Genomic DNA, 20,739 nt, shown 5'->3' with positions numbered 1-20,739 from the left:
ACTTGAGAATCTGAAGTCTCTGTGTCAACCTTTTATTTATTTTTTTTTCCGTATGTATTGAAAAATATCCTTGAGTGTTTTCGAGTCAAAATGTGTCTCCATTATTACAAATAGAGCCAAGAGTGGATTAAGTGCTATTTCTGTCTATTCACCTTCAACTAGTATTTGCAGTGATCAATTTTGCCTGATTATTCTAATATCGGGGATATGTTTTCTTCCATATATTCTACGTTAAAATTTATGTTTATACTACCCCATTCTGATACGCTTTGTAGTGCATGGGATCTACAAAAGATAAATCCCCTCTAAATTATAAAAGAGATGGACAACAGTTTCACTCTTCTCTCTAAACTTCCATTTCTTCTGTTAGGTCAGCTCTATCTTTCTTAATGCTAAGATATATCTTTCTTCCCACGCAAACCTTTGAATAGACCTACTCAGAATTGATCAGAGATTAAAGATTGTTACATCCTTCTGACCTTCTATCCTTACTCTCACAGTTGTGTTGCTGGACACTTTTTCCTTGATGGGTAAGCTTGCGATGTCGTAAGAAAAATAAGAATGAACAGAACTACTCAACATTTACTTTTTAGCGGAAATGTTTTCCCTTCTCTGCACACTGCATATCTCCCAACTCTTCCATTTTTCACATTACTTCTTGAGTATCCCGAACCTTAATTCCTTGATCGTTTGTGTGGTTACTTCCCAGTACACGGCTCAAGGAGCAGATCGTCACGGCAATCGTTGCTTTAGACACTTGCTCTTACACTACTCACCTCTACGGTGAACTGATCGGGCTGTTGCTAGTTTTACCTTCTTTTAAGCCTACTAGGAACTAAACATTTCCTAAATAATTCACAAATAAACTATATTGTTCCAAGCCATATCCATTTCTCCATGCGTAGAAATCAGAGAGGGGATGGGTAATATAATTTATCCAGATATAGCATGGATAAATCAAGACGGAAACAGTCACTTCTAAAACCTGTTTATAACTGAAGTTTGGAATTGAAGTTCTTTTTGCATATTTTCATTGGGAATTATCTCCTCATCAGAAGATGCTGTTAAACACCCTAGGTAGAACATGTTCGCATATCATTGTTATGTTTGATTTTGACCAAGGTCAGACATTCAGGATACTGCTATTTTATTCACTGAAGAATTTCCATCAAATATTTTTGCAAATAAAGAAGAATATTAACAGTACATAAATGTAGCATCCAAACTTCGGTGATATATTCCTTTTGAATAATACATAATTTAATATTTGCAATAATCACTCTTGTGTATCATTTCACTTGATGTACACAAGTAGAAGTAGGTCAGTTACTAATTTACAAATGTCATCGATGTGAAGGTCAAATACTGAAAACACAATATCCCCAAAATAACGAAAAGTGCACCTAATTTGAGCACTGCGTAATTCTATAATCATAGGACTAACATGCTGCTCAACAACACATCAAAATGAGTTTACTTAAAGTATTGAATTAGATGCATTATTTCTAATTAAAATAATATATAATACAATTATGTACTAATATCAAATGTTTATATTGTTATTATACTTTCATGCAAATATTTATTTTTGATTTCATATTTTTGTATTGTACATGTTCAAATGATATGGAAGATTTCAAGGTAAAAAGGATTTTTTTGTCGTGAATATTTAATACTTATAATATATAATATTTAAAGTTTATACTACCGATTTATAGCATGGAAAGTTCATAAATATATAATCGAATTATATAACTGAATTATGATGGGGTATATTTAAAATACATAATAATATTATTATAAAATTTTAATGGTGTGTGAAAGTTCTAATACAGAATATTTAAAGTTGCAGTCTATTATAGTTAAGCTTTATAAAATCTTTTTAAAAATACTATAATTATAAATAGTTAAAATGTAATATTCTTTTAAGGAAAAAATAGATAATTTATTAATAAACACAGATATAATTTTTTACATGGAACTTTAGATTCATCTAAAACCAGAAAAACAATTTTGTAGACTTTTTTAAATGTTTATTTTGACTTTATTTAAACTTTATTTAAACTTTATTTAAATTTTAAAATTCTGTGAAATCAGAATTTTAAAATTTAAAATTCTGATTTCACAGTTTTATTGTGTCAAAACGTATATAAATAAAATGCATCTTTTAACAGGCCCAAATTTCATTATTTTACGCCACACTGCTATCATAGTCTGTTTATTCAGTTATCCGTAAAACAAATTGTAATGAAAAGCGGCGAACTTAATGTCCAAAGATCTGTATTGTTGTAGCTTGAGTATTATCTCTTTCGTGAGTGTTCATGATCTTTAATTAAAGGCCTGATCCATGTTCGACTAATGAATCTTTGCACGCCTCCATTAAATTAAGGTTGTCTATTAATAGCTCCACTCCCCCCCCCCCCCCAACAAACACGGACAATTCTAGAATAGTGTAAAATCTTCATGCGTGAAATCCGAAGGAACTTAATTGAATACTTATCAAAGAAATATCAATAAAACCAATCTGGACATGTATATAAATATCTTCTAATGATACATATAGCGCGATTAATTTTATTTTATTCAAGCTAATGGAATAAAGCGTGATAAAACCTTTTATCAGAACGTAGAAGCTTTCTGACAAAGTAGGTAAACACCGAGCTCCTAGAAATCTCGCATACGTGTGCATCCAGTGTGTGTGCTGTCAAAGATTATTGTGAGAAAATGTTAGCGGGCAACCAACTACCTCAGATAATCAGCTGGTGCATGAGCAGAAAGATAGTGCATCAGTTAAGGAACAAGCAGTGCAGTGTAAAGTTCGTTCAAATAGACGATCGACACTAAGACCATAATGCTATACGAGGCGCTCTTGGGAAGGAAAGGAAGGGAGAATTGGCGTGTATTTATTTTGTTCCGGACATCACCCTTCATCTCAACACTTGGCACCCGAAGAGGTGGATTATATAGCCAATCAGGCAAATGAACTGCACACATGAATAGGACGCAGGTGCATCAGATAATTGAAATCGGAGTCAGCCCAAGTCGCTGTGTTTGTTTAACTTAGTGGTTGAGCAGTTTATTCCAAGGAAGGGGTTTTGGAGGGAATGCAGAAACAAATTTGCAATAGCTTCTTCTCATAAAAAGCAATAGGAGTACGCAGGGGAATTGAAAATGAACTACAAAGTATTTTTTGCCTTTGAAAGTGAAATTCTCTTAATTAAGACACCAGAGGAGTACAAAAAAGAGACAGAGAGACTACCTAATAAAAAAAAAACTTCAAGACGATACAGCCTTTAACCTTGTCAAGGTCAAAGTTTAATTCAATTTCCTTTCTTTTAAATGAACTTAGTTAATTTTTTTTTCTTCCTGCTACTATGCTGATTACACCCGTTTCTTTACGATACCTAACACCAATGATAATTATCGGATTCCAAATTCCACATATCCAAGCAACACATTACGTGTGTGGACGCTTAAATTAGAATCAGAATGATCTCGTTCCACGTGTATACTGACCTAGCAGTTTCTTCCCAGAAAATATCAACCAGATGTGCATACAAATATGAGAATTGAGTTATATAATTATGTAAATTAAACCAATGATGAACTGAAGTTGGAAATGTTTTTATCAGTTTATGTTCTGTGGTTCAGCTCAACTGTTTTTGATGTAAGAGTTCAACTAAAAAGCAGTCAGAATGAAATAAATAAAACAATCGCCTTCTTCAGGATTAATAATATTTATTAAAATATCCATATTTGATAAAACGAGGAGGAAATTCTGTGCACTAATCGTCACATGCTAGTAACAGTTTTTGGAGAAATAAATCTAAATTCAAATCTGTAAATCTAACTTTTAAAAGGCTCACACACATCGCAATATTTTAGGGCTTCATCTCCTCTCTTCATTACATCATATTATTCATGAATCATATATATATTTTTTTTCTTTCTTTTACGATTTTATGATCTAAGTTTTATGATGTTATACATATAATTATATTTATTTTTATAGTATTATGCTGTTTTTTTTATTTTTTTGTGTTTTTAATTCATTTTTATATTTTCTACGAATCAAGTTCTTTTGGGCTTATGTAGGGTTCTTCTTAATTCAGCACGTGAGCTGAATTATTCTTATTTTATAAAAGTTCCTGAGTTCATCCCAAGATTTTAATCGTGATCGTTTTAACTGATACATGTGTATGTAATTTATATTGCTCTTCACACACACACACACACACACACACACACACACACACACACACACACACACACACACACACACACACACACACACACACACACACACACACACACACACACACACACAGAGAGAGAGAGAGAGAGAGAAACGTAAATAATGTAAATATAGACGATGAAATGTCAAAATAAGTAGCCAGACTGCCGAACAACTCAGGCTATGAGGCTAATGTATGATGTAGGTAAATTTGTATGCTTATGGTCGGGTTGCCTATTTTTCGTGATGAAATATTCAACACTCGAGTTCCTTATAGGAAATCTCCTCCTCATGAGAATGGCTAGGTCACATTCATCTGAAAAGCGCCTATAAAGGTTCCTCACATCATAGATAGCAATGAACTCCATTCCAACTGGCATCATCGACAGATTGAGCGATGAAGTTCATATTCATATAAATAAATATAAGCTTCATTATGTGAGTTCCAAGAAGGGTCTTTCTCAAAACTCTGTCCCACTTTTGGGATAGAAAGGAGGATAACCTTGAGGCTTCGGAATGCTCCATGGTGATAACCGTCGAAATGGAACGGAAATGAAGAAAATTTTGCTGGACAGAAAAGTATAACGGTGATTCCTAAGTGTTATTAACATGAAATCTTGCACTACTCTTTTTTTTTTTTTTTGTGACTCGTGTTATTGTTCTAATGAAGAGATCCGAATGCTTTAAAGCTTATAAATACAGATGCGCATTCTACAAGGAACATACTGGAATTCTATAAAAGGCATCTATACGGAACTTTGGCCAACACCTTTTTTTGAGCTGCCATATTATATGAATTTTGCGTATTCAAAACGGAAAAAAAGATAAAGAAGAAACAAAAAAAAGGAGAAAAATATTATCATTTGTCTCTCACTGAGGATTAACAGCTCGAGATTACAAAAGGAGATCGCAATTTGGCAAAAGGCTAATTAACGTCACATGATTCAATATATTAATGTATAATGTAATTATAGCCCATGAAAGGCAGTAAACCTATAGCAGGTTAGTATCATGGAAGGGTTAAGGATGGATTTCTTTTATTAATTTTTGTATTTTTTATTCATTTTGCGTAGTCTTGAAAACCCGCTCTAGAGACTGAACACAGAAATTTTTGAAGCCGCTTCAGCCCTTCAATAAGCGCAGGTTTTACACCTGGCGATGAAATTCATCTTCCATCTAAAGATAATTCACAAGCATCCATGCCTACATCGGGATTGATTCAAACTCACAACCTACTGGTCAGAGAGCAGATGAGCTAACCACTCGGCCAACCAGGCTGGCAGTTATACAGGCTATAATCGCATATTACAGAAGCTATGCACAACGCATGAAAGTATAAAAGTAAATTAATTTAATCCCATCATTTTCTCAATAAACAACAACAATAAAAAAAATACTGGTTTACAGACAATATCTTTCGGACTCTCCCAGGAAATGGACACTCACATTTCGCCGGAATATAAGAAAAACCTATGATTACCATAAAAACATGGAAGCGTTTTCGTCATGTCACATGTCTTAAAAAGCTATAGTGATACAGAGATATGTGTATTTTTACTGTTTATCCTTCTATAAATTAATGGGAAGTTTATTTATTTATTTATTTATTTATTTATTTTTATTAAACTTCATAAAAATTTAGTTACTTTCTTCATATATTCCCGGAATGGTTAAGTAAAAATAACTAAAACTTTTTAAAATTAGTTAACATACATTTTATGAACTACAACCTACGAAACGTAAACTTATAATACATGATACATTAAGAAGGCTAAGCATTTTTTTTTCTATTTTATTAATTTCGTATTTTTATTTGTTTTTTTACGCAATGCGGAAATTCTGTTCTGGTCTGCTTCTGGTCTGGAGATACAGAACAGATCAGAGAATATCGAGAAACCATGTTGCAATTTTACCTTCCACTCCATACATGGCTTGTATATTTGTCGACAAATATACAAGTTGGCCGACAAATTACTTTTGTGATTAATTATTTTCAAACCGTTTAATCTATTTACACTAGAGAATACTGTATTCATGCTCGTAGTCCAAAACTCAGAAGAGATTTCTGCAAACAAGACAGTTAACTATATGAAAATTCCTGTGGTACATCTTAAATCACATCTTAAATACACCTGAAAAAAATGCTGACCAGTGACACAGGAATAAATGAAGAAATGATTACACTAAAAATCCAGAAAAAGGAAAAGATTTGCTAGATAGTCTCAAAAGAATAGAAACATTGTTTAGGTTCTAATATAAATTCGGAGCATTAGAACAATTTCTAATACAATGGAAGAAGGACAATTCCCTGAAGACTTTAGAAGTGATCACGTTTTTGTCTAACTCTACAACTGTTCTTATCTTAGAAACGAGGAGTGAGAAACTCACAAATATTGTTCACGCAGACCTATTAAAACTCAGAGTTTCATAATATTGGTTTGAATTTCTGTACGAAATTCCACCATTCGTTTGACTTACAAAGCCCGTCTACTCTCTACTGACTGTAAGCAGAGGAGATTCTTCCGGTAGAGAAGATTTTCAATTTCACTGAAGATAATGCTTTTCTCTATAGAGATGATGCGGTTGGAGAATATCTGCAAAAGATTAGGCGTTCTCAGGTGATTCAGAAAAGCTAATCTCAAATGAATTCTTCTACTAATCCCCTAAACAAATGCTCTGGACGATAATCTTCTGGGACAAGCCATGTGTGCAGAAAGATAAGGGAAAACTTTGGTCAAATAATTATTTATTAACTTAGGATGTTGCTAAAAGCACTCGCGTCCTTAACTGTATTTATCTCTGTTGTTCTGTTGTTGTTTTTTGTTGTAATTATTATTGGTCATCAACAGAACCGTTTTTTGATCGTATCAATGTTCAGTAGAGATTTATACTCACTGACAATTTTTAATGCTAAGTATAGAGTAACTTCTTTTAAAAAAAAATCTCTAATTAATCACATATTTTCTTTGCTGCCGCTAGAGGAATATCTGTGAAGTGAAATTATTTTTCGGAAGACTTTTCTAATTTTAAAATTAGAATTTTTTTTCCCTAAAATAATTTTAGGAAAAAAATTTTAAGCATGTGTTTTTATAATTAGATTCTTAAAATTAATAAAAATGTATTGCCATATAATAAATGATAAATTATATTTTTTTTCACCTTGCAATTCTCAATTGACCAGCGCCCGTTCAAGAGGAAAACGAAAAACAGCATGTCTCTCTCTCTCTCTCTCTCTCTCTCTCAATATCCAACTATTCTCATAACATAAGCCGAAAACTGCATAAAAAAAGAAAGAGTGGAGTTGATGACGTTGTCAATTAGACTATTCCAAGAAATAAAGTTTTTGGTTTCAAATATAATCGGAGGTGTTTTCATAATCAGATAGGAAGGTCATGTAAATAATTCGGGTGATACGCCTAATATAAAGAAAAAAAAATCTAAAACTGATTAGGAGAAATCTCGAGCACTTTATGCTGTTTTCTTTAAGAAATACGGACTGTAATTAATGCGAATATGAATATAACGGAAACTAAATACATTTTATAATGTTTTAATATCCATTACATTTTGATAATTGTAAATCGAGGCAGTAATTCAATAATAAAAAAAAAACGAAATTTTTAACAGTGGATCAAATTTTAGTAATTATATATCACGATGCTTTGGATCACTTTTAATAAAATATAGGAGAAAAATTAAGACTGAATGAATGTCGAACCATTTGAATGCAATTTTCGAAGGAATTGGAGACTTATATATCCTGTAAAATAGCTTAGGATATGGAATTTTTGTTAAGGAACTTGAAATGAGTGATCATCAGATGCACACATGTAAATTTGCACACAAGAGTGTACTGGAATCATATTAATTGTGAAATATCACGTAGTTTGATAATTTAATGATGACTCTGAAATTTCAGATTACTTTTCCATTAGGCTTGTTTGCCTGCATTTACTTAGTTTAATATTTCATGAATTTGAGCGTGTAAAATCGCTATAAGTAAACCTCAACATAACGAGTTGTTCTCCATACATTAATGGTCTTGCGGTGTTTTAAATTCTCTTTGAAAACCTAAACAAAGTATCGCATGGACGAACTTTTAAGATCACGTCTGAAGATTTAAACTCCTAACACTTAGCACGGTTTTGTGTCGTCTCACGTATCGCCCCTCGGAACACATTGGCATCTTCCGCTGCACGCCACCTAACACTGAGCATTGACGTTTGCAGTTTCCCTGCATCGAGATACGCTCCGCTACTGCAGTTCGGCTGCTGGGATGTGTCGCTAGCAGCTGTGTGCTTTCACTCTACAGCATCCCTGTTACTCCAGAAAGGAAAAATTCCTCGGGAAAAAGAATCTACCAAATTAAATAGCCAAACATGACGAATTGACCAGAGACTGTTCGGCCATCGGAATTCCCATGTTTGGACGGGACAGGGATTGTCCGAACTCACGGATGAGACGAGAAATATGTTTTTCTTCTTTTTATTCCTGTTCTGCGACAGCCTTCTAAGATCGCACAGTTCGTATACTGCAAAGACGAAAACTAATCGTAGGCGTGCCAGCTGCAGGCCCGTAGAGGAAGACATTAGATGAAACCAAGGACTTTTCACAGCTAAGGTTCGATGATGAATACACAGTACTCTCTTAGAGGTAAGGGCGTTTGTAGTTTGAATATTTATTGCGAGATTTTCTCTCTAATAGTTTAAGGATCGTGGGACGTGGGAAAAGAGCACACAGCGTGTAGAAATGCTATTTATAGACCCGCCATCCGATGAGCTACACATGACATACCAAAGATGGCCATCATGTACCACAGACCTTTTGTCTCTTATATTTACAATTCTTCTCCTTTTTTATATCTGGACTCTTCATTATTATTGTGCAAATATAATTGAATTGATTCAAAACCCCATTAGAGGGAGGGTTATTGCGTGGTGTATTAATGTATCCGAAATTCGCAAACGTAAATAGTGCTAAGTAACGAGAAGGAACTCTTTTAATTATTTTTTCGTCTTCTTCCGCGTATGAGCTTTTCCTTTTAGGAAATGAAAACTTAATTATTGATACATAAAATCTTCTTATTTTGTATCTTTTTTTTATTTAATGAAATGTGTGCTCGATTTTCATTTAGATTTGTGTGCAGTTTAAAAATAGTCGTTAAATCATCTTTTCAATATTCAAGTATGCAATCATATTAAATTCCATTATTTCGAGCATAAAACCCATAAATGCAAATTCACACTAATCAAATGTTATTAGAGTATTCATAATATATAGCATTATCAGTAGTAGTATAACTTAGAGAAGAACACAATGCAACATAAATAAAGCATATGTCACATCTAGAACAAGAAGCAATAAAAGTTCAACATAATCAGAGTATGTCACAAAATCAGCATTACACAGAAACAACAATAACTCATCATTACAAAAAAATAACAATAGTACAACGTTAGACATAAACAAGAGTTTAGTATTATACAGAAGCATCAACAGTTTACTATTACACACAAAAAAAAAATAGGTCAAAGAAACGATTGTCTTAGATTAGCATATAAATAACAATAGTTCAACGAAAAGACTGTCTGGCATAGCATAGCAATTAGCAGAATTTGAATATCATAGCAGGATGAACAATTATAGTTCAACATAACGGGGATTATAGCAAAACCAACAAAAATAGCTCAACCTAAAGAAGATTATTGCCTAACAATGAAACAACAAAGGCTCAACATAAATATGATTATAGTGTAAGAGAGAATCAACAAACGTTCAAAATTAATATATATATCAAAACACAGAAATAATAAATCAACATAAAGCGAATTATAGAAAACCACAAAAACAACAATAGTTCAACATAAAGAAAATCATAGCCTCACAGTGGAATATGAGCTCAACGTAAAGAGTTCATGCCATAGAATAGAAGTAACAAGTTCAACATAGAAGATCACGACATAAACACAGAAACAAAATACGAGTAGTTCAAAAACAAAAGGATCAGAGCCTATCAATGAAACATCAACATAAAGAGATCTGACATAACAAGTTCAACGTAAAGAGGATCAAGACATAACACAGAAACAACAATAGTTTAACATAAAGAAGATAAATATATAACACTGAAATTAGATAATCATAAAGAGAATCACAGTGTGATAGATCTACAACACTAATTCGACATAAAGAGTATCATACTTCAATACAACAATAGTGTTATAGCGAAAGAATATAATAGAACATTGAAAGTAACATGCAAGGAAGATACTCAATTGTTTCACATATATTAAAAGCATTTACGAGATAAATGAACGATAAGAGACGTATCATCACAATGAACTACATAACGAGATGAATGTTTACCTCCTTGCATACTTACATTTTTCATTACAGCTGAATGAAAAATGACATCAAACACACCTTTAAATGACATTAAACCCACTAAATTAGTTGTTTGGAAATACATCAAACTATTTTATAGTAATTAAAAAGAATGGACCAAATCCTTTTTCGCTCAATTTGCATAGTTTATTGTATTTGCCTAAAGTGTATTTTTTTCTGTTGCGTGTTGTGCTTTCAGTGTTTTATTGAGTAGTCTATTAGGTACACCAACTTTATCGTTTGCCCATCCCTCCTCCTGCGAACAGCTGGCAACTGCTTACACGAAAAGTAACACGAAACGCTAAATATGTTCTTGCCATGTCTCACAAATACTCGGACATGTTTCGGTGCGTGCGTGCGTTTGCTTCACGCTAATATAAGCTCTGTACGTAAAAATCGCTCTGTCAAAACCAGCGATTGTTTACCAAGTCTGGTACATAAAAATATATTCGATACGTGCAACAAGTTTCGCGTCATCACGAGACATGTCAAAATGTTAGGCCTCTTCTCGTGACTAAAACACTTGAGAGAACAACTGGATATATACTTTGTCAACATCAATGTAGTGTATCAGCATTTTCCTTTTATTTAATTCATTCTATCTATGGGAATTCATGTCTATTCCTATTCTGTGTGTATGTGTGTCACTCTTCTTTCTCTTACTATGTATTTTTTTCTTATTCTTACACTCCCTGCCTCTTTTCCTCCTTGTTTTTCTTCCTCTCTCTCTCTCTCTCTCTCTCTCTCGCTCTCTCCCTTATTATTAAATCCTCTAGTTTTACACCCCTCTTTAATTTCTATGGTGTTTGGTGTTTGTTCTCATATTCTTCTTAACTATATTATGCCATCTCTCCTTCTCTGTTAATTTCATTATTTTATTCTTCGTCTCTCTCTTATTCTTTCTTTCTGTTTATGTATTTCCCTGGAGTTTTTCCTTTGTATCACCTATCTCGTCCTTTACTCTTTTATCCCCCTGACTTTTTTCTTGCTAAATTATGAAATGATTCAAAACAAAAGCGTATTTACAACAGCACATTCTTTTTTAAATGTTTTTCACACCTGTTTTTTAAGATTCAGATATTATCTTACCTTTCTTTTGAATAATCCCTGCAAGGGGTGAATAACATTAATGAAAGCCAAGTGATAGAATACAGATCTATTAACAGGATAATTTATCATCGGAAAAAAGCGTTGCCGCTATCCAAATATTTTACAAGCAATTTTAGGAAAAGTAAACATAATTTAGCTTAGACTGCAACAGTTCTTTTGCTATCTCCATCGGTCGGCTAATGTTTCTAAGTTGATAAAACTGTTATGATTTTCATTATATTTCATTGGGATTTTGGGACAAATTTAAAATTACATATGTCTATACATTTAGATTCTAATTTGAAACTATTGCGGTCCAGAAGAACTGTCACGTGATTTATAATTTTTTCAGCATTATAATTAGTTCTTAACTGTTTTTGTAATCGGAGTTTAATTGACATCTAGAATCTCAAGCATGGTTTTAGGGAATACTGTTTCCCAAAGAGCAATATGAATTTATTACTCCTAAATGGCGTAATATTGATAATTCCGTGAGGTCATGCTTCTATATGATTTTCTTCATTTAATGATTTCTTATTTAATTTCTATGCAGTAGTTCATCGTTTAATACGATTTTCATAAATTCATTATGACACGTGATTACTGATTTCATACTGAAAATATTTAACAACAAATTTATTCCTTTCTTATGTTGTTATTCTTTTAACAAATTCTATATCCATCTAGAGTGATCGTCTTAGAGATAACAAAATTAATGATGAAGAGTATTTTAATATTTAACTGAACGTGCAAGTATTTGCATGTTCAGTTGAATATGCACACATGAGTGTGCAAATGCTTGCATATTCTTTTCTTCTTTGTTCCCTCTTATTTCTATGGCTGTGTTGTATCCTATATTTGTTAGAAGGGACATGTACCACTGCTATCTGTTGCGAGTTTTATTATATGTATTTTTTATTTTGAACATAACTGTTCCTAGATAACGAAATTACTGAGTTAATTAAAAATAATCTCTTTTTGTTACCGCTTTCCCAGTATGCATAATTCAAAAAACCCCAGAAATCAGCATACGCTTAAAAACCGCAATAATGTGCTAAAATTACTCATCACAGCACACGCTTTTATTTTCTTGTATTTGCATTTAAATTGGGACGAAATTCTACAATTAAAAAAAAAAAAGAAACTACATGTATCAACTTAAAATTTCTCTCTTAGAAAAGAGCGACTTGCTTTTTCATTTTCATTAAAACATTTATTATTTCATATTCGATTTCATTATGTAGACCAAGTAGATGATCAATTTATATTGTACTTTGTTTAAATTTGTATGTTTCTTTCAAATTTGTTGAATAAAAGGCCAATAGCTGGATGCTTAATACACCGAAATTATTAATAGATAACAATAAAACATCAATATGTTTTCTTAACAAAACTATTATTAGATTAATAATAATAATAATAATTTCTTCTTAAATACATTACTACGTATTGTTTATATTATAATTGTAATAATATAATATTATGTATTGTTTTCATAACAATTATCATTATTGCATATTTAAAAAAATATTATTAATATTATGTAAAGCACTATACGTTTACAACCTTTTAAGCCTGGAGGTCATGCAAACATTATAAATATGAGGGAGATGCGAAAGTATGGTTTCCTATCTTTTTTTTTTTTTTTCATTTGAACGCAGAAGGAAATTTTATATGCCATTCAGTGCAGATTATGAATCTCAAGTCCCACTGCAATGAGTGGCACTTAGATCGGTCGCATGAGCGCAGCACAAAAGTTCAAAATGGCGGCAGTTATAAATTTACATACAAAGCAGAGTACTGATTGAATTCACTTCTGGGGAAGATCTCAGTCCAATTGGAATTCAAAACCCTTTGAAAAATGTACAGGCAGACTAGTGTTGACCTGAGCAAAGTTAGATACCAGGTCAAAAATGTTAAGAAAGTCTGTCCCAGCATTCAACTCCATGATGAAGCTCGATCGCACACCGCTCTGCACAGAAGGGGCACAATTGCAACATTTGACTGGATTGATCTTCCCATCCTTTCGTAGTCCGGATCCAGCAACCTCTGACTTCATCCATCCATCAGTGGCTTTAACAGGCACTTAAGCACCCATAGCCTTCCAAGTATCCTTGGACTTCCCAACCGTAATACAAGAATAAGGCGATTGCCCCTATTCCTCTAAGTGTTCTTGTCTATAAACTGCGTGTGTTCTACTACCCAGTTTGTCTGTTCTGAGGAACGAAAAACTCGAGTTTTCGGGAGAAAAAAAACACTCTACCTCTGTATGAGACCGGCTAACTTACCTTTAGTCGAAAGAGACCAGTAAAGGTTCCTCACGTCACTGACGGGAATCGAACCCAGGTCTTTCGGGTCAAAAGGCTTCGTCTATACCGAATGATCTATGGAGGCTCAATGATGCAATCCAAGAACTCATTTTGTAGACAATCAGCAGTTTATGAAGAGATCTGATGTTGAATTGATGATAATGATGATGACTTTTGCGATCACAGTGACTAACTATTCAGTGACCGCAAAAGTGCATAGAAAAATGAATGATAGAGAGGGAATATTCGTGAAACGTGAAAGATAAATCCATGTAAAAGGTCCTTGTTAAATAAATTATATTTTATAAGAGATAAAACAGGAATACATTACTTTTTTGGACCGCATCGTATGTTTTATATTATATTATACTATATTTGCGTTATTAGTTTTAAATGTTTTGGCTGTTAAGTTTTATATGTTAGTTCATTTTCTTTTCATTCTTTTTGTTAGAACTCTTCCTAGACTGTACCATTAATCTCCAAAAAATTAGGGAGTTAAGTTTGTGCTTTTAATTACAAATACTCTTTAATTGAGTTTTAATTTTTAAAATTGAAAAATTGAAAACCTATTATTTAATAAATACAATTTTTAGAAGTCTAGTTTGAGTACATAAAGACCATCGTGATATCTCAGGAATAACAACAGCGTAAATCTGTGTCTTAGAACATATTCACAAAATTCATAAAATCGTATTTCTTTGCCTCTGAAACTCATCCTCTGAAAAAGTAAAACCACATATATGCAGTGTACTTATCTCATCCAGAGTTTCTTCTGCAGTAACTGAAATCAAACACCATTCCTCATCACATAATTTTGCCACAGTTGTTGAAAAAACGTCTATGGTGAAAGCGTAAGTGTTTCATTTAAAAATCGCAGTATATTACACAATACGTTATCGAATATATTGCGAATTAGACAACAGTTGTGGAGTATATTGTGTAAGCTTCATGCTATGATGCATGTTTTTTTTTTCAGTATCACACACTGAAGCGCTTATAAAAATTTTTAAGGATCTCTTTTTAACTTTCAAATGGCAAACTACTATAATAAGTCTAATGTAGTTTAATATTACTTCAATGATTATTGTATTTCTTAATAGCACGTTGTAGAATATCTTTGCTTCTAATATTTGGATGTCTAGACCCATCGGTCGCGCACGTTTCTCAACTAGCTACAAATGGTGAATTTATTTCATTACCTGGAAATTAATTTCAGGGAAATAAATGCCATATTGAAGAATAATTACTGAAATGTTAAAAAGTTGCAGTTTATCTAGTAAACCTAAATTCTTCTTATCTAGTCTTTACTCGTTCAGCTATACTGTCTTAATACTTTTCTCATGTAAGAAGAATATGAAATAAAAGTGTGATAATGATCGGAGACAATCTTAAAATGCTTGAAAGTTGTTGTTGGCTTATTGTATACTACAGATCGCTTGTTTATTTATTGTAAGAGGTAACATACAATTCTGGAACATTCTGAATCGTTTGGATTAATTTTACCTTAAAATAATCAACATTAAAACAAATGTTTACAAAACTCCGACCAGAATTAAGGAATAATACTTACAGATGGACATATAAATGGAGAAAATATATCTAAAAACGCTGGAATATTAATCTAAAAAGAAGATATGAGACATGAAGAAGCTGAATCCATGCATGTCTAAAAGTAGAACATTAAGTTGTACTAACTGTCCAAATAAATTGTAGGAACCAAATTTAACGGCTTATTGCTATTCTTGCGTTTTCGTTATTTCATCGCTACTTATATAATTCGTACAGAACTAGTAGAACCTAACAGTGTACTGTCGCATGAATCCATTATCACTCTACTATTTAAAGTCTGATTTATGTGACAAAAAAGGAGTTGTTAGGTCATCGTTTTTTTTTCCTTCCAAAGGATGGTTTGACGGAGACGCTTAGTTTTTTTTTTTTTTTTTTTTTTTTTATCACCGCGAAGCGAAGTGCCAGAATTGCAAATTTCTCGGCAAATTTCTCTAGTGCTCATCTGTTCTGAACTTTACCAACCGTTTTCACCGTGATTTTTCTCTCATTTGGTGTTCATTCTCCGTCTGATGTTCCTTTTTATCTCACTTCAGACATAATTATCGCCAAAGTATGCTATTGAGAGGAAATATAGAGTAATTTGAGATTCACTAATTATGCTATTCTACTTCGATCGAAAACTCAAACATCTTCTCAAGGAAACCTTCCTTATAGAAAGAAAACCATCAGTTAAACGAGTATGAGGTTCACGCAATAGTACATCGTTAGGCTTCCTTTGAAAGCCCATTAACAGCTGGACAAGAGATTTAACAACGGCAATGTAGAGATGCAGTTCCGAACTTCCATTTGAACAACTGGTATCAAGCTGTGTTTCTTGTCCATTTATAGATTTTCATATTTCATCCGTCTTGAAGGGATTCGTACAACACCATCAAAATAAGCATCAGGATAGATTGGGAAATAACGTACTTTTATGGCAAACAAGATATACACGCATATGCTTGTAAATTATTAAAATATAACATCCTATATTTGGGTTATATTAGGAAGAGAAATGCTGTTCTATGCTATTTCAATATGGCTATATACATTGATATCCAAAATCTAAAGATGAACACTATTTCTGAAAATTACAACGGCGAATTCAGAAGAATCAGCGTTTGGTGGCAATTTGTGACAATTTCGAGTATAAAGCGGTTATACATTCAAATTTTCGAATCGCGCAAAGGGGATTATGTGGCAGCATTCAACAGGATAAAAAAACTACACTAAGCGAATTGTGTCTGAAGGAAACTTTGATGCCTTGTAATGTCCTAAATACATCATCTAGATGATTTCATGAGGGGGGGAAAAATGATTGAAAAGCTTGAAGAAAGCAGCAGAATTGGTGATATTGCCAGAGAGTTTGGAATCTCACAAAGGGTTGTATTCAGGCTCTTGGCAGCCTTTCAATCCAATGGAACGTGTTCCACACGTTTACTAAGAAATCACTCTCGCTCTATCACGGAACATGAAGGCAGATTTTCGCTTATAACAGCAGAACGTAATAGATGTACCACGGCAGGTCAGCTTGCAAGTCGGCTCCATTCAAGCATTCTGATATCTTCGGCCACTAAAAAGTTTGGTATTCATTTTTCTTCCGATTTTACTTCTCACCTTCTCAATCCTGACACTTTATAAAGCTGAAATCTGCTCAACTTTAGAATACTGTTCCCCCACATTTGGAAAAGTGCACCTAATATCCCCCTCAGAATGCTTGATTGTATACAGAAATGAGCAATTCACTTAATAGATGACCCTTCCGTCAATGATTCCCTCCTCTCGCTTTCTCATAAACGTTCTGTGATTGTATTGTGTCTCTTTAATTTGGTACTGTCATGATCGCTGCTCCATAAAACTGGCCACTCTCATCCCTTCCCTTTCCTCTCTTGATATGCGAACACGAACAGCTTCCAGTCAGCACTCATATACAGCCAACCTTCAAATCATCAAACGAACGTATCCTATATCTTCTTCTCTTTGGAGCAGACTCTCCTATGCTGTTTCCCCAATGATGAACCAATTTTTGATTCTTTGAAAATACATCAACAACTTCCTTTCTTCCTCCTAACAATTTGTTCACACACGGAATATTTGTGGTCTTTGGATCTCTCTCTTGTGTGGAGCTGATTTAAAAAAAGCTATTACCGTCTAGTACTTCAGAATCTTGTAAAGTTGGTTCTAATTTGAGAAATGTTCGCTGAGGCGAAGAGCGCACAATCACATCCTCTGAATCGTTCCTTGTTGGCATTTTGTTTCTTCGAAATGGAATTTTCCATTTCGTAACTCATAATATGTTACATTAGCGCCCTTTAGAGAATATAATGAACATTGAACAGCTCCATTATGTGAACTAACATCCTTCGAATGCAGATTCGTATATGTACCGTGTAATTATATACTAAAGCAAAGCTAATGTTAATGCTTGAGGAAACTGTAAGGTAAGCCATCTAGTTATTTCGATGTTGGGTCCACTCTCTGAACTTGTCCGTAGGGAGTCCTCGTATTGATGCATGAGAAATACTATTAATGCTAAGTTCTGCCGTTTATACTCCTCTGATGAGTCATTGATGCAGTCTATTTTGGATCTTTGTCCGCAGAATAGGAATATAACTCAAAATCTCTTTACCCTTTACACCAAATTCATTTGCCGAAATTAATGCTCGTCTACCATCAAAAAACCCGTTCTGTTTTATCATATTATAAGATATAATATTTGAAGAGGAAGAAGAGAAAGTGTGATGCCTTGTTCACATTAGTATTCGTGATATCCCTATATTTTAATAAGATAGTAGAGATTCAGAACCATTTGTTTATAACAAATATTATGGATAATCTAACAACACTCGATTGTTATTGCAAACACCAACATTTTACGGTTCATAATATTTCAACCTTATCCTTACAGATAATCTTTCAATAGTTGTCAATAGGTTTTTTGTTTTAGGAACTCAAGACAATGTATTTACAAGTCCAGGGAATGCCCAAGACTGTACATTTTCGCTCCTAAAAAGTATATGTTTTTTTTACCAACTGAGTTTTTACGTTCAAATTCATCTTTCGTTATTACTAATCACAGTATTTTGAATTCTGAATGGCCAACATTTTTTGGGTATATGTACTAATTCTATTTAAATTTTTTGTGTCATCTGAATGAACATCAACACTGAAATATCTTTTATTTCCAATAAGTAAGACTAAAACAATGATCCGATTCCGTTAATTCTATAAGTTTTGTTACTTTTTTATGTTCATGGCAAAATTAAGATATCTGACTGCTTATTTGGTAGCGCATAATTCTTTGAAATTGATTCGCTTATAAAAGAATCGTCGACAACTGTTCAAATTGGGATTCCATCTTTGGCGGCCGATCTACGTACAATCTTACTTAAATTTCTTCTTTTACAAAAGTTTAAAATTGGCTTATCAGTCTTAATTCTTTTTTGTGCTACTTGAAGGTTTCATATTTCCTCGTGTGCCTTCTTTAAAATGTGATTCATGCATACGCTGTTATTGCTTAATCATTCTACCAGTGTTCGATCTCTTGCATGAAATCTGCTTTGGATAATAATCACACTGAGAATCTTCCTTAATTTTACATTTCTTAAAGTGTTTCTAAACTTCGGATTGATTTATTTTCATTTTGAAGCTAAAGTGAAAAAAAAAAATTATAAAATTAAGAAAAATTAAAATAAAATAAACGTGTATGATTTTTAACTTACCAAAAAGTTATCAAATGTAATCCAAGTTTAACAATAAAATTGAAAAATAATGACTTTCCCCATGCATTACAGCATGAAAGTCCGTTCGCTACTGTGAGTTTTTTTTTCTTTCGGTACAGTAACAAATCAAATCATAAATAACAGGTGAGTCATTCTACAAACAAACCGACTAGAAATGGGGCTGTATGATAAAAATGTTTATTACATGTGGATGTTTCATTGTACTTGATTTATAGTTATATTAATCATACAATATTATTGTATTATATTTAAGAGAAACACAAATCGATGTACAAAATAACGACTACAGCCTTATTTATTACAATCATTAAGTAGCTTCATGAATCTATAATAAAAGTTTAATCATGTCTATAGCCTACAATACTCTTGATAAAATAGAAATTATAATGCCAGTTTGGCTGGCCGAGTGGTTAACGTATCCACTCTCCAGCCAAAAGGCTGTGGGTTCGAATCCCGCCATGGGCATGGATGTTTGTGATTATCTGTGAAAATAATAGTGGTGTTGTTCGGCAGTAGATGGAGGTTGTGTAGATAATGAAGGTAGTTGAGGTGGGGGGGGGAGACGAAGTGTTGTAGAGTTGGTGCCCTCCCTCGATGAGTCTTTGGACTTCCTGAAGGTGTTATGTAATAATAATAATGAATTAAACGCTGTTTCAGATTCATAAATTTATGGGCGTTAGTACGTCACGAAATCCTCCGTAGCTCAGTCGTTATGAACGAAGCCCTGTCGGTATCGAACCCAGTTCGGAAAGACCTGGGTTCGATACCCATCTATGATGTGAGAAATCTTTATCTGGTTTCTATCGACTAAAGATGAGTTAATCGATCTCATACGAAGGTAGGCGTTTTTTTCCCACCCGGAAACTCAGGTTTTTCGTCCTCCAGAACAGGCAAACCGGCCCAGTGAACAAACACGAATTTACAGCTATGAAATCTTACGACAATATGTAGAAGAAATAGGTCCTCATTACATGTGGTTACGCCTGCAGTTTACCATGGGTCCCATTCATGATAGTTAACCTCCTATCTAGGAGGTTAACTATCATGAATGGGATGGAATCAAGTCTCAAGCTTTTTTTTCCCGACCCTCTAGACAAGAAAGATTAGAAATCTACCCTCGACTTAAATCCTGGTTGTTAATCACCAACTACGTGTGATTGCGAATATAAAGATTTATTGCATGGTAATTTCCTTGAATTTGCGTATATTACTTCGGTACTTATCTTTAGAACGATCTTGGTTGGATATAAATATTAGCATCAATCAATTTCTATGGATGCGGATCCCTTTTCGTCAGTGATTTATGGCTTTGATCTGTTAGTTGAAACAAACTATCCAATGCCAGTAAACGATAAAGAAACCCTGCTTAATATGGAACTAACAAACTACATTCACTGATATCCATCCCGTAATCGTTACTTTTTTTTTTTGA

General features: G+C 33.3%; 1 protein-coding gene across 1 annotated transcript in view; it reads left to right on the top strand.

Moving 5' to 3' along the window:
• Positions 1-8,721: 8,721 nt before the first annotated feature.
• The window catches only part of LOC150106723 (adhesion G protein-coupled receptor L1-like), a 157,219-nt gene continuing 145,201 nt past the window's right edge, over positions 8,722-20,739 (top strand). The window contains exon 1 of the mRNA XM_090392666.1: positions 8,722-8,887. The gene's annotated coding sequence lies outside the window, so the exon portion shown is untranslated. The remainder of the gene's footprint in view (positions 8,888-20,739) is intronic.

The sequence above is a fragment of the Typopeltis vanoorti genome, chromosome 5, assembly GCF_054136105.1.
Source record: "Typopeltis vanoorti isolate ZY-2024b chromosome 5, IOZ_Tvanoo_1.0, whole genome shotgun sequence".
Lineage (NCBI taxonomy): Eukaryota > Metazoa > Arthropoda > Arachnida > Uropygi > Thelyphonidae > Typopeltis > Typopeltis vanoorti.
Note: the sequence above shows the minus strand (reverse complement) of the source record. Positions and strands in the feature narration are given on the sequence as shown.